The sequence below is a fragment of the Manihot esculenta genome, chromosome 13 (assembly GCF_001659605.2).
Source record: "Manihot esculenta cultivar AM560-2 chromosome 13, M.esculenta_v8, whole genome shotgun sequence".
Classification (NCBI taxonomy): domain Eukaryota; kingdom Viridiplantae; phylum Streptophyta; class Magnoliopsida; order Malpighiales; family Euphorbiaceae; genus Manihot; species Manihot esculenta.
In genome coordinates, this window is record NC_035173.2 from 33,988,382 (window position 1) to 34,000,846 (window position 12,465).

The window sequence follows — 12,465 nt, forward strand, 5'->3', positions numbered from 1 at the left end:
GCTAGGAATATTCCATCAGCTCATTAAGTAAATAACAACTAAAAGCATAAATGGTAAATAACAAAATGGATAGATTAAGCCTTGTTCTTTGGCCCAATGACACCTCTCTTCCTGAGCCCATAACCATGCTTCACAATTCCATCTAAGCCCTGGCCCGATTCTATGACATTACTCCCCCTTTTAAGAGACACCTTGTCCGCAAGGTGAAGTTCTGGAAATTGAGAATAGAGGAAAGTCAAATCCTCCCATGTGCTCTCATCTGGATGTAGATTAACCCATTGCACGAGTGCTTGCTTAACCAGTTGACCATTCCGAATGACTTCTCTCACCTGAAGAATTCCTGCCGGTTCTACCTTAGTAGTGCCATCTGTCGAACAGAGGGGAAGTGGAGTTGTCACAAGAGGATTTCCGACGGCTTTCTTCAGCAGTGATACATGAAAGACGTCGTGGATCTTAGCTTCTTCCGGCAACTTCAACTGGTAAGCCACCTCTCCTATTTTAGCCAAGATCTGATATGGGCCATAATATTTAGCACTTAATTTGAGATTTCGGCGAACTGAGACTGAGCTTTGCCGATATGGTTGTAATTTCAGGTATACGAAATCACCAACTTCAAAGGTTCTTTCCGATCTACCCTTATCGGCTTGCTGTTTCATTCTACTCTGAGCAAGCAGTAACTGATCTCGGATTAAGGAAGTCATATGCTGCCTTTGTTGAACAAATTCCTCAGCCGCGGCAGAAGGTGTGTGAAAATCAGAAATGAAATGGAAGACCGGAGGTTTTATCCCATAAAGAGCTTCGAATGGAGTCATTTTAAGACTGGAGTGGTAATTGGTGTTATACCACCATTCGGCGAGGCTCAACCAATTACTCCAAGCTGTCGGTTTATGGAAGCACATGCATCGGAGATAGTTTTCAAGGCACTGATTAACTCTTTCAGTTTGACCATCAGTCTGCGGATGATACGATGTAGACAACTGTAACTTAGTCTGTAATAGCTTAAAGAGCTCCTGCCAAAACAAACTAGTGAAGATCTTGTCCCGATCCGACACAATGGTGGAGGGTAATCCATGTAACTTAAAAATAGTGTCGAAGAACTGTTGAGCTACACTCTGGGCTGTGAAGGGATGCCGCAGTGGGACGAAATGGGCATACTTGGTAAATCTATCAACCACCACCAGAATGGTGTCTTTGCCATTGGAGCGAGGAAGTTGCTCGATGAAATCCATAGAAATGTGTTGCCACGCTGACTGGGGAACTGGCAATGGCTGTAGCAGTCCAGGATAAGCTACGTGTTCTGACTTACATCGTTGACACACGTCGCAGTTACCCACCCAATCCTTGACTGATTGTATCATATTAGGCCAGTAAAATAAGGTACTCAACCTCTTGTGGGTTCCTCCTACACCGGCATGCCCACCCAATGCAGAGTTGTGAGCATTATTTAGCAGCTGATCTTTCAATTTACTATCTTGACCGATATATAATCTTCCTTTGTAGTAAAGCAGGCCTTCTTGCAGGGAGTAATGTGGCTTAGCAACCGCATCAATTAGGAGGATTCTAATCATTTCCTTAACAGCTTCATCGTGTTCATAGCTGGTAAGTACCTCTTGGACCCAAGTAGGAACCACTGTGGAGATGAGCAAGTTCATTTCACCCATTTCTGTCCAGTCTCTTCTTGATAGGGCATCAGCGGCCTTATTTTCTTTCCCTTTCTTATAACAGATTTTGTAGTTCAAACCGAGAAGCTTAGTAATCCCTTTTTGTTGGATGTAGGTGTGTAGTCGCTGGGACAACAGGTGCTTGATTGCCTCTTGATCGGTCTTAATTATGAACTCTCCACAGTCAAGATAGTGCCTCCACTTCTGCACGGCTTGTATGATGGCTAACAATTCTTTTTCATAAATGGACAGCCCCTGATTTCGTTGGCTCAATGGTTTGCTCATAAATGCTATCGGCCTACCGTCTTGCATTAGAACCGCGCCAATACCAGTACTGCTTGCATCAGTCTCAAGCACGAACGTTTTAGCAAAGTCAGGAAGAGCTAAAACTGGTGCTGAACCCATAGCCTTCTTCAGTTCAAGAAAAGCCTGTTGTGCTTCATTCGACCATTCAAACGCGTCTTTCTTGAGAAGATTGGTCAATGGCCTAGCTATAGCCCCATACTGATAGATGAACTTCCGATAGTAGCCCGTTAACCCCAAAAATCCCCTCAAACTCTTGAGATTTGTTGGTACTGGCCAATTCTGCATAACCTCTATTTTACTGGGGTCTGTGTGTACACCGTTTTCATCAATTACATGACCCAAGTATTCAACTCTAGTCTGAGCAAAGGAACATTTTGACTGTTTGGCAAACAACTTGTGTTCACTAAGTATGTCAAAGACTTTCTTTAGATGGTTTAAGTGCTCCTCAAGAGTTCTGCTATATATCAAAATATCATCGAAGAAGACTAGAATAAACTGCCTCAAATAAGGCTCAAAGATTTGGTTCATCAAGGATTGGAAGGTAGCAGGAGCATTAGTCAAGCCGAAAGGCATTACCTTAAATTCGTAGTGCCCATGATGAGTTCGGAATGCTGTTTTGTAAACATCTTCCACTCTTACTCGAATTTGATGGTAACCGGCTCGCAAGTCGATTTTGCTGAAGAATCTTGCTCCATTTAATTCATCCAGTAGATCATCTATGACAGGTATTGGAAATTTATCTTTGACTGTCATCTCATTCAATTGTCTATAATCCACGCAAAAACGCCAAGTTCCATCTTTCTTCTTAACTAACAGGACTGGAGAAGCGAAAGGACTGTGACTACATTGAATCACTCCAGTGTTGAGCATTTCTTTTACCTGTTTTTCTATTTCCGTTTTCTGAAAATAGTTGTGGTGATAAGGTCTGATGTTAACAGGTTTTGTGTTGGGCAGGAGATTAATAGCATGGTCATGTGATCTTTCCGGAGGCAGAGCCGTAGGTGTTGCGAAAATGGTCTCATATTGCTGCAATAATGCCTGAACTGGTTCTGCTATTCCGGTGTTCAACTGATTTTCCACCGTGGGTTCTGTAATTTTGATGGAGAATAGCTGAGCAGGTAGTAACGCTCCCCCTTCTTTGATAAGCCTTGTCATCTTCTTCCCACTCACACAATGCAGCTCTCCTTGGTCTTGGATGCCCTGTAATTTAACCTCATTCCCATCTCTGTTGAAAGTAAGAGTCATGCCCACAAAATCAAAAAGCAAAGGATTATACATGATCATCCAATCCACTCCTAATACAATATCATACCCAACCACTGTAAGAACCCGTAAATCAAAGGCGTACTCCTGTCCCTGCATATTCCATTTCATTCCCTGACATACTGTTTGGCTGAGTATTTGTTCTCCATTAGCTACTGTGACCGAAAGAGTAGCTGTCGTGACAATAGCTGCCTGCACTCTCGCAGCTATCCCAGCATTCATGAAACTATGGGTGCTGCCCGTGTCTAACAAGATTACCACAGGAACTCCATGAATGTTTCCCTTGATCCTCAGCGTATTGGGCGATTTCTGACCTGTTACCGCTGCGAGTGACAGTTCTCCTTTGAGATTTTCTCCTTCGGTTTCCTCACAGGTAAGTTCTTCTTGAACAATGTCATCTATATTGGCTTCCATAGCCAAGAGCGTCTTGTTCTTGCACTGATGTCCAGGGCTGAACCTATCACCACATTTAAAACATAACCCGGCAGCTTTTCTTTGTTCCCATGTATTGGTCTTCCCTCCCGAATCCTTATTAGTTTCTTCTTTCGGTTGCAGGATTGTGGGTTTTGGCGATGGAAAACTGATAGGATAGCTTGACTTCCCCGTAGTAATCTTACCCGGAATCAGTTTATGCCTCCTAAGGACAGCTTCAAACGATTGCTCCTGATATTTTGCTTGAGTGAAAGCCTGATTCAAGGTGATTGGTCTGTGTACCATTAACATAGCTCTGAGTTCCTCACTCAACCCACTTATAAAGCTCGAAATAAAGTATGATTCCGATAGCCCAGGATTGAATTTCTGCATTATTGCCTTCAGTTGCTCAAACCTTTCTTGATAACATACCACAGATTCAGCGCCCTGCTGCAGTTTGTTAAACTCAGCCACGATTTCCATGCTTGATTTCTCTCCAAACCTTTCACACAAATCTTTGGAAAACTGAGACCATGAGGAATTGGTTTGATTGCTGACCCATCCTTGAAGCCAGTTGTCAGCTATATCACCAAATCGCATCGTCGCAATCTCAATCTGTTCTTCTTCTGCAATACTATAAAACCGAAAGTATTTTTCACATTTCCGAATAAAGTTCCTTGGGTTCTCACCATTAAAATCTGAGATTTCCACCTTGGGCATTTTTGCTCCCTTAGAGGAGTAGCTACCCTTTGTAGAGGTCGGGCTGTATCCTCCTTTGTCGGTTGTTTTGGGTGTAGGTAAAATTCCTTTACCTGTATTGGATTGAATCTCAGATCCTGAAGCTATTGTGTTAACGGTAACAGCAGCAGGTGAGTCTCTATTTTGCGAGATTTGATCCATCAATAACGTGAACTTGGATTCAAGATCTTCCATCCGTTTGGTTGATCGTTGCTGATTCTCCACTACTTGCTTCATGATTGTAGACTGTTCAGCGAGATTAGCAGATAATTGTTGAAATTGGGTTTCTAATTCCTTGATTGTCATTGTAATAGTCCCGGATCGATTGCTTAATGGTAGAAATTAAGCAATCTGGCTCTGATACCACTGTTATAGATTTGTAAATTAAGAAGAATTGTAGAACAAGAAAGAGAAAAGAGAGAGAAGAAATTAAGATAAGAATTTGAGATGAGAAAAGAGAATAATTGTATTCATCCAAAAAACTGACAATACCGTTCAGTACTGACTCATATATAATCATATTACTAACTAACTTGACAGCTAGGAATATTCCATCAGCTCATTAAGTAAATAACAACTAAAAGCATAAATGGTAAATAACAAAATGGATAGATTAAGCCTTGTTCTTTGGCCCAATGACACCTCTCTTCCTGAGCCCATAACCATGCTTCACAATTCCATCTAAGCCCTGGCCCGATTCTATGACATCCACCCTCACCCTTCTATCCAAACCCGGCAAACCCCACCTCGGGGAATGCTGCACCTCCACCTCCGCCACCTACAGAACCAGCAGCCCCAGTTACTCAACCTCCTAGACCTAGCTCAGTTGATGGGAGCAAGGTAAAGATGACAGACTACCTCAAGTTAGATGCTCCCAAATACAAGTCAGGGGATGACCCCTTTGAGTATCTGAGAGTGGTGAAGACGATAACTGATGAGCTAGGGGCAAGTGACAGTAGGGCCATTCAGATGGCAGGGTTCACTTTAAAGTGCAAGAAGGCACGGGAATGGTTCAAGTGTTATGTGGACCCGAGACTAGACGGTATGACGTGGGAAGAATTTGCGAATGAGTTCGCTGGATGGGCTTTTCCAGACAGTTCTAGAGAACTGAAAATGATTGAGTTTGAGCAACTGAGGCAGTCAGAGCACATGAGTGTAGAGGAGTTCACGGATAAATTCTTGGAGCTATTGCCTTTTTCAGGGCAAGCTCTAGATTCAGATACGAAGAAAGCCAAGAAATATGTTATGAAGCTGCATTCCAGGTACTCCTCGTTGGTTCAGTCAGCTGAGAGAGAAAGTTTCCACACTGTGGTGGATATGGCTCGAAGAATGGAGGCAAGTGCTATAGTTGAGGGGTCAGTGAAGCAGTCAGTGACCCAGTCTTCAGGGGTTAAGACCCCAGGCAGAGGAGGACCAGGGTTCTCTTCTCAGAGTTCAGGCAAGAAGAGGTGGGATAACACCACCAGGAAGTCGAAGAAGAATAAGTTTTGGAACAAGTTGAAATCCGGTTTGGGATTCGGCGGTGGCTCGAGCTCAGGCTCAGATGGTACAGAATGTCAGAGATGTGGAAGACCGCACAGGGGAGTGTGTCGAGCTGGGACTAACACATGTTTCAGATGTGGACAGGAGGGACACATGGCTCGGGATTGTCCTAGAGCACCTTTTATGGGCCAGCCCCAGCAGACAGCTTCTGGTAGTGTGGCACAGCCAGCAGTTCCAGCCACAACTCCGGGCAGTGGCAGAGGTAGAGGGAGAGGGGCAGCCTCTTCTTCTGGTTCCCGAGGTGAAGGTCCATCAGCTCCAGCCAGGATCTTCACCATGACACAGCAGGAGGCTAACACATCCAACACCGTGGTGTCAGGTAATCTCGTCATTGGGTGTTCTGATGTGTATGCATTAATGGACCCGGGTGCATCTCATTCATTTATTGCTCCGAGAGCCGTTGAGAGGTTGGGTCTGATAGTCTCTGGGTTAGAGTGTCCCCTATGGGTCAGTGGACCCAAGTGTGACCCGTCAGTGGCAGTGTCAGTCTGCCAGTACAGTCCAGTTTTTGTTGAGGGAAGATGCCTCTCCGCCGACCTTGTGGTTCTAGATTTGACAGACTTTGACGTCATTCTAGGGATGGATTGGCTATCTACCCATGGTGCTACCTTGGACTGCAGGGACAAGGTAGTCAAGTTCAGAGATCAGGACGGGTCAGAGGTCGTCTTCAGAGGAGACAAGAGGGGTACACCTAGAGGTCTGATATCAGCTCTTCAGGCTCGTAGGTTGCTTAGGAAGGGATGTCAGGGGTACTTAGCTCATGTGAGAGAGCTAGACAGTCAGGTCAGGGAGCCAGCCTCGGTGCCAGTTGTCAGAGAGTTTCAGGATGTCTTTCCTGATGAACTTCCAGGTTTACCACCTGCTAGGGAGATAGAGTTCGAGATAGAGTTGGTACCTGGAGCTAGACCAATCTCTATCCCTCCCTACAGGATGGCCCCAGCAGAGTTAAAGGAGTTAAAAGAGCAATTGCAGGAGCTGGTAGAAAAGGGTTTCATCCGACAGAGTACCTCACCTTGGGGTGCTCCGGTCTTGTTTGTGAGGAAGAAGGATGGATCCCTTAGACTTTGTATCGACTACAGGCAGTTGAACAAAGTCACTACCAAGAATAGGTACCCATTGCCAAGGATCGATGATCTATTCAACCAGCTAGCCGGAGCAGGTTGTTTCTCCAAAATAGATCTAAGATCGGGGTACCATCAGCTAAGGATAAGGGATGAGGATGTGCCGAAGACAGTCTTCAGGACCAGATATGGGCATTTTGAGTTCCTTGTAATGCCGTTCGGGTTAACCAACGCCCCTGCAGCATTCATGGATCTCATGAACAGAGTATTTAATCAATACCTGGATCACTTTGTTATTGTCTTTATAGATGATATCTTAGTGTATTCCAGGAATGCAGAGGAGCATGCCCATCATCTGCGGTTGGTCTTGCAGACTTTGAGGGAACATGGCTTGTATGCCAAGTTCTCTAAATGTGAGTTCTGGCTGAGGAGCATTTCGTTCTTGGGGCATGTAGTGTCAGAGAATGGTATTGAGGTAGATCCCAAGAAGACAGAAACTGTGGCTAACTGGCCTAGACCCACTTCAGTGACAGAGATTAGAAGTTTCTTGGGTTTGGCAGGTTACTACAGGAGGTTCGTTCAGGACTTCTCAAAAATAGCAGCTCCTCTAACCAGACTAACCAGGAAGAGTCAGAAGTTTCTGTGGACCGACCAGTGCGAGGAGAGTTTCGAAGAGCTTAAGAAGAAGTTGACTTCAGCACCAGTGTTAGCTCTGCCATCTAGTGGAGAGGACTTTACAGTCTTTTGTGATGTGTCCCGTGTGGGACTGGGTTGTGTACTGATGCAGAATGAGAAGGTGATTGCTTATGCTTGTAGGCAGCTGAAGAAGCATGAGTTGAATTACCCCACACACGACCTTGAGATGGCAGCAGTAATCTTTGCACTCAAGATGTGGAGGCATTACCTCTATGGAGTGAAATGTGAGATCTTTACAGATCATAAGAGCCTGCAGTACATCTTGAGTCAGAGGGATTTGAATTTGAGACAGAGGAGATGGGTGGAGCTGCTGAGTGACTATGATTGCAAGATTCAGTACCATCCGGGTAAGGCGAATGTTGTGGCAGACGCCTTAAGCCGGAAATCACTCGGTAGTTTATCCCACATATCGGCAGAGAGGAGGCCAGTGGTGAAGGAGTTCTATAAGCTTTTTGAGGAAGGTCTACAGATGGAGTTATCTGGTACAGGTGCCTTGGTGGCCCAGATGAGAGTGGCACCCGTGTTTCTAGAGCAGGTGGCTCAGAAACAGCATGAGGACCCGGAGTTAGTGAAGATTGCCAGGACTGTTCAGTCAGGCAATGATAGTGAGTTCAGATTCGACAGTAAGGGGATCCTCCGCTATGGGAGCAGACTATGTGTACCAGATGACATTGGGCTAAAAGGAGACATTATGAGAGAAGCTCATAATGCGAGATACAGCATTCACCCCGGAGCCACCAAGATGTATCAAGATTTGAAGAAAGTTTATTGGTGGCCAGCGATGAAGAAAGAAGTGGCACAGTTTGTGTCCGCCTGCGAAGTGTGTCAGAGGGTGAAGCTGGAACATCAGAAGCCGGCTGGAATGCTTAACCCGCTACCTATTCCAGAGTGGAAATGGGAGAATATAGCTATGGACTTCGTAGTGGGGTTACCGGCAACGTCCAACAGATTGGACTCCATATGGGTGATTGTGGACAGACTCACCAAATCTGCTCACTTCATCCCTGTCAGGAGTGGCTACTCTGTGGACAAGTTGGCGCAGGTATATGTGGATGAGATCGTCAGGTTGCATGGGGTTCCTGTTTCGATAGTGTCAGATAGAGGGCCCCAGTTCACCTCCAGGTTTTGGCGGAGTCTGCAGAATGCCATGGGTACTAGGTTGGATTTCAGTACTGCCTTCCACCCCCAGACCGACGGACAGTCAGAAAGGACCATCCAGACTATCGAGGATATGCTCAGAATGTGTGTACTGGACTTTGGCGGTTCTTGGAGGCAGCATCTACCTTTGGTGGAGTTTGCCTACAACAACAGCCATCATGCTAGCATCGGGATGGCTCCATATGAAGCTTTATATGGGAGGAAGTGCAGGTCACCTGTTTGCTGGGAGGAAGTTGGAGAAAAGGCCTTGGCAGGGCCTGAGCTAGTAGAGATTACCAGCAGGGTGGTACCCATAATTAGAGAAAGGATCAAGACTGCTGCAAGCAGACAGAAGAGCTATGCAGACGTCCGCAGAAGACAGTTAGAGTTTCAGGAGGGGGAGTTGGTATTGCTCAAGGTGTCTCCAATGAAGGGAGTGGTTCGCTTCGGGAAGAAAGGTAAACTAGCCCCACGATACATCGGACCCTTTGAAATCTTGCAAAAGATTGGGAATGTGTCGTACAAGCTGGATTTACCTGCTTCAATGGCGAGAATCCATCCGGTTTTCCATGTTTCAATGTTGAGGAAGTTTGTGTCAGATCCGAGCAAGGTTCTTAGTGAGCCTGATGTGGAGGTCCAAGAGGATCTCACCTATGTTGAACAGCCAGTGCGGATCATAGACACCCAGATCAGAAAGTTAAGAAACAAGGAAATCCCGATGGTGAAAGTCCTATGGAACCACCACAACTTGGAAGAATGCACTTGGGAGACACGGGAGTCCATGCTCCAGCAATACCCTCATCTCTTTTAAGGTTAGATCCCTATGTGTTTATGTGCTTATATATGTTGTGTTGTTTGCTATGCATGTGCTAGTTGAGGAACATTCGGGGACGAATGTTCTTAAGGGGGGGAGAATGTAATACCCGACTAGACTCCGGTATCAGAATTCCTACCGTCCGGTGGAATCTCGGATGTCGGAGACCTCTAGAAGGGTAGAGGCATGTTTTATAAAATGTTTTCATGTATTTTAATGTTTTAAAGTATGAAACTAAATGAGTTTTTGCATGAAAATAGCATTGGAGGAAAACCCAGGTTCGGCCGCCGAAAGTCAAGTTCGGCCGCCGAACATGCATGCGTTTTGGAGGCACGTTAGGCCCCCGAAAGCATGAGTTAGGGAAGTTCAGGTTCGGCCGCCGAAAGTCAAGTTCGGCCGCCGAACATTTGCATGGATGCGGAGGCACATTCGGCCCCCGAACGTGGCCTGGCCAGCCACTATATATGGGGCACTTAGCCGAAATGGACGAGCTTTCTCCCATTTTCGGCCACAGCAAGTTTTCGACTTTCCCTTTGCAACCCTAGTGTTCTTCCTCCAAATCCCCACCATTTTTCTTGAGTTTTAAGCTTGCATTAAAGGTTTTGAACTTTTGAAACAAGTTTTGGAGCTTTGGGAACTCAGGAGCTCATCTTCTTGGATCTCCAAGTTTAGGTCGTCTCCCTCTCGATCTTCAAGAGGTAAGAGCCGATCTTAAGCTCCTTATGTGTTTTCAATAAGTTTTATGCTAGATCGATGGGTAGAAATGCATGTTAGGTTATATGTGGAGTTATGGGTTAACCTTGATGTCTTGGACAATGTATGTTGTTTTTGTGTGTTTGAAGTGTTGTAGTTGGGGTATTTGATGTTTTGAGGCCCCTAGGAACTTGTATGCATGTTTTAACTGAGGTATATGCATGATTGGTGAGTTTGGAGGCGAAAATGCATTTGGGAGCCAAGTTTCTGCCCTTCGGCAGAAACCAGGTTCGGCAGCCGAAGGCACTTTCGGCCGCCGAACATGGCTGGTGAGGCAGGCCTTTCGGCTGCCGAAGTTGCCCCCGAAGGGAGACTTTCGTCTCTGTCTGGGACTTTCGGCCGCCGAAGGTGCCGCCGAACCTGCCTGACTTTCGGCTCTGGAGGGACTTTCGGCCGCCGAACCTGCCGCCGAAAGTGCCCTGTCCAGCCATTTCTTGCATGTTGTTATGTGATTGTTTCAGGATGTTTTAGGGGGGTTTTTGGGGAGTATATTAGAGTTATGTTTATGTATGTTTGGTCCCTCATTGGAGTCCACCTGTGTAGGTTCGGACCCGAGGAACCGAGGACCCCAGCAGTGAGCCAGCTGCTACAGAGTTTGTCAGAGCTAGCCAGAGGTGAGTGGAATAAACCTTAAGTTTTAAATAAATAAAATATGAATTTTGAGCATGATCCATGCATCATGAATGCCATGAGATATAATAGGTTGCTTGCATTAGTATTCACGAATATGTTGCATTGCATTTATGATGTTAATGTTGATGTGGATTGGTTATTGGATGATCCTTTAGTCCTCCTATGATATGATTGATGTTATGGCATGTTATGGTATGGAAGTCCAGGTTGTACTCATTCTACGTCCCTGGCACGATGTAAGAGAAAGTCCAGGTTGTACCCATTCTACGTCCCTGGCACAGTTGGTCCATATGATATGTTATGATAAGGGAAAGACCGGTTGACCCATTCTACGTCCCGGCACAGTTGGACCTATGTAGAGGACTATAGGTGACAATACCATCCGAGATGTGATTTGTTGTGATGTGTTGCATTCCATGAAAGCATAAAATTTTAATATAATGTTTTATACTATTCTGCTCACTGGGCTTTGTAGCTCACCCCTCTCCCCTAACCCCAGATGTGCAGGTACAGGGTAGATCAGAGGGTTAGCCAGAGTTTTGAAGTATGTCTTATGTATGTAATAATTAGTTTGTGGACATGACAATTGATGAAATGTAAAAATATTCAGAATGTTATGTAATGAGGTTATTGAGGATAGAGTTGTGCTTGACCATAATGTATTGTTAATCCCTTTTGTCTATACATGATCTTATGTTATGATGTTTATGTAAACTAACTCAACACAGGCTGTTTGCCTTTAAGGCTTGATGAGATCCCACAGAGGGACTATGTTATGTATATGTTCAGGGTATGCACAGGTTGAGTTAGTTGATGACAGTATGTATGAGGAAAAGTTTTAATTTTTATGTATGATTGTTGATCATGTATGGGATTGAACAGGTTTACAGGTTACATGTCAGGCTTGCTACGTGTCCCGGCGGCCTTAAGTCGACCCGGATCCTAGCGCCGGTAGCGGTCCGATTTTCGGGTCGTTACATCTTGTTTGTTGCGTATGAGATATCGGATCCATCTTAAAACCTTGTTTAATGGTTTATAATTGATTACTAATCTTGGTGCACCTCGTTCTATCTCGGCATTTTTAATGACATAAAATGCTGCGCATGACCATGGTGATTTACTTGGTCTAATTTAATTTTTGTTTAATAAATCTTGAATTTCTTTTTTACAAAATTCTAACATTTCTTGGTTCATTTGAATTGGTCTTGCTTTTGTAGGAATATCTTGTTCTTTAAAGTCTGGTTCATATGGTAGGGTTACAATATGTTGTTTTCTATTCCAAAATGCTGTTGGTAAATCTGAGCATAAATCTTTTTCAAATTGTTCTTGAATGTCTTTTATGTGTTGTTTGACCCTTGGGGTTTCTAATTGTTCTTCTATTTTTATTGAATGTAAGTCTTTTTTTAAAAATTTTATTTGGTTTTCTAGATTATTAATTTTACTTACATTT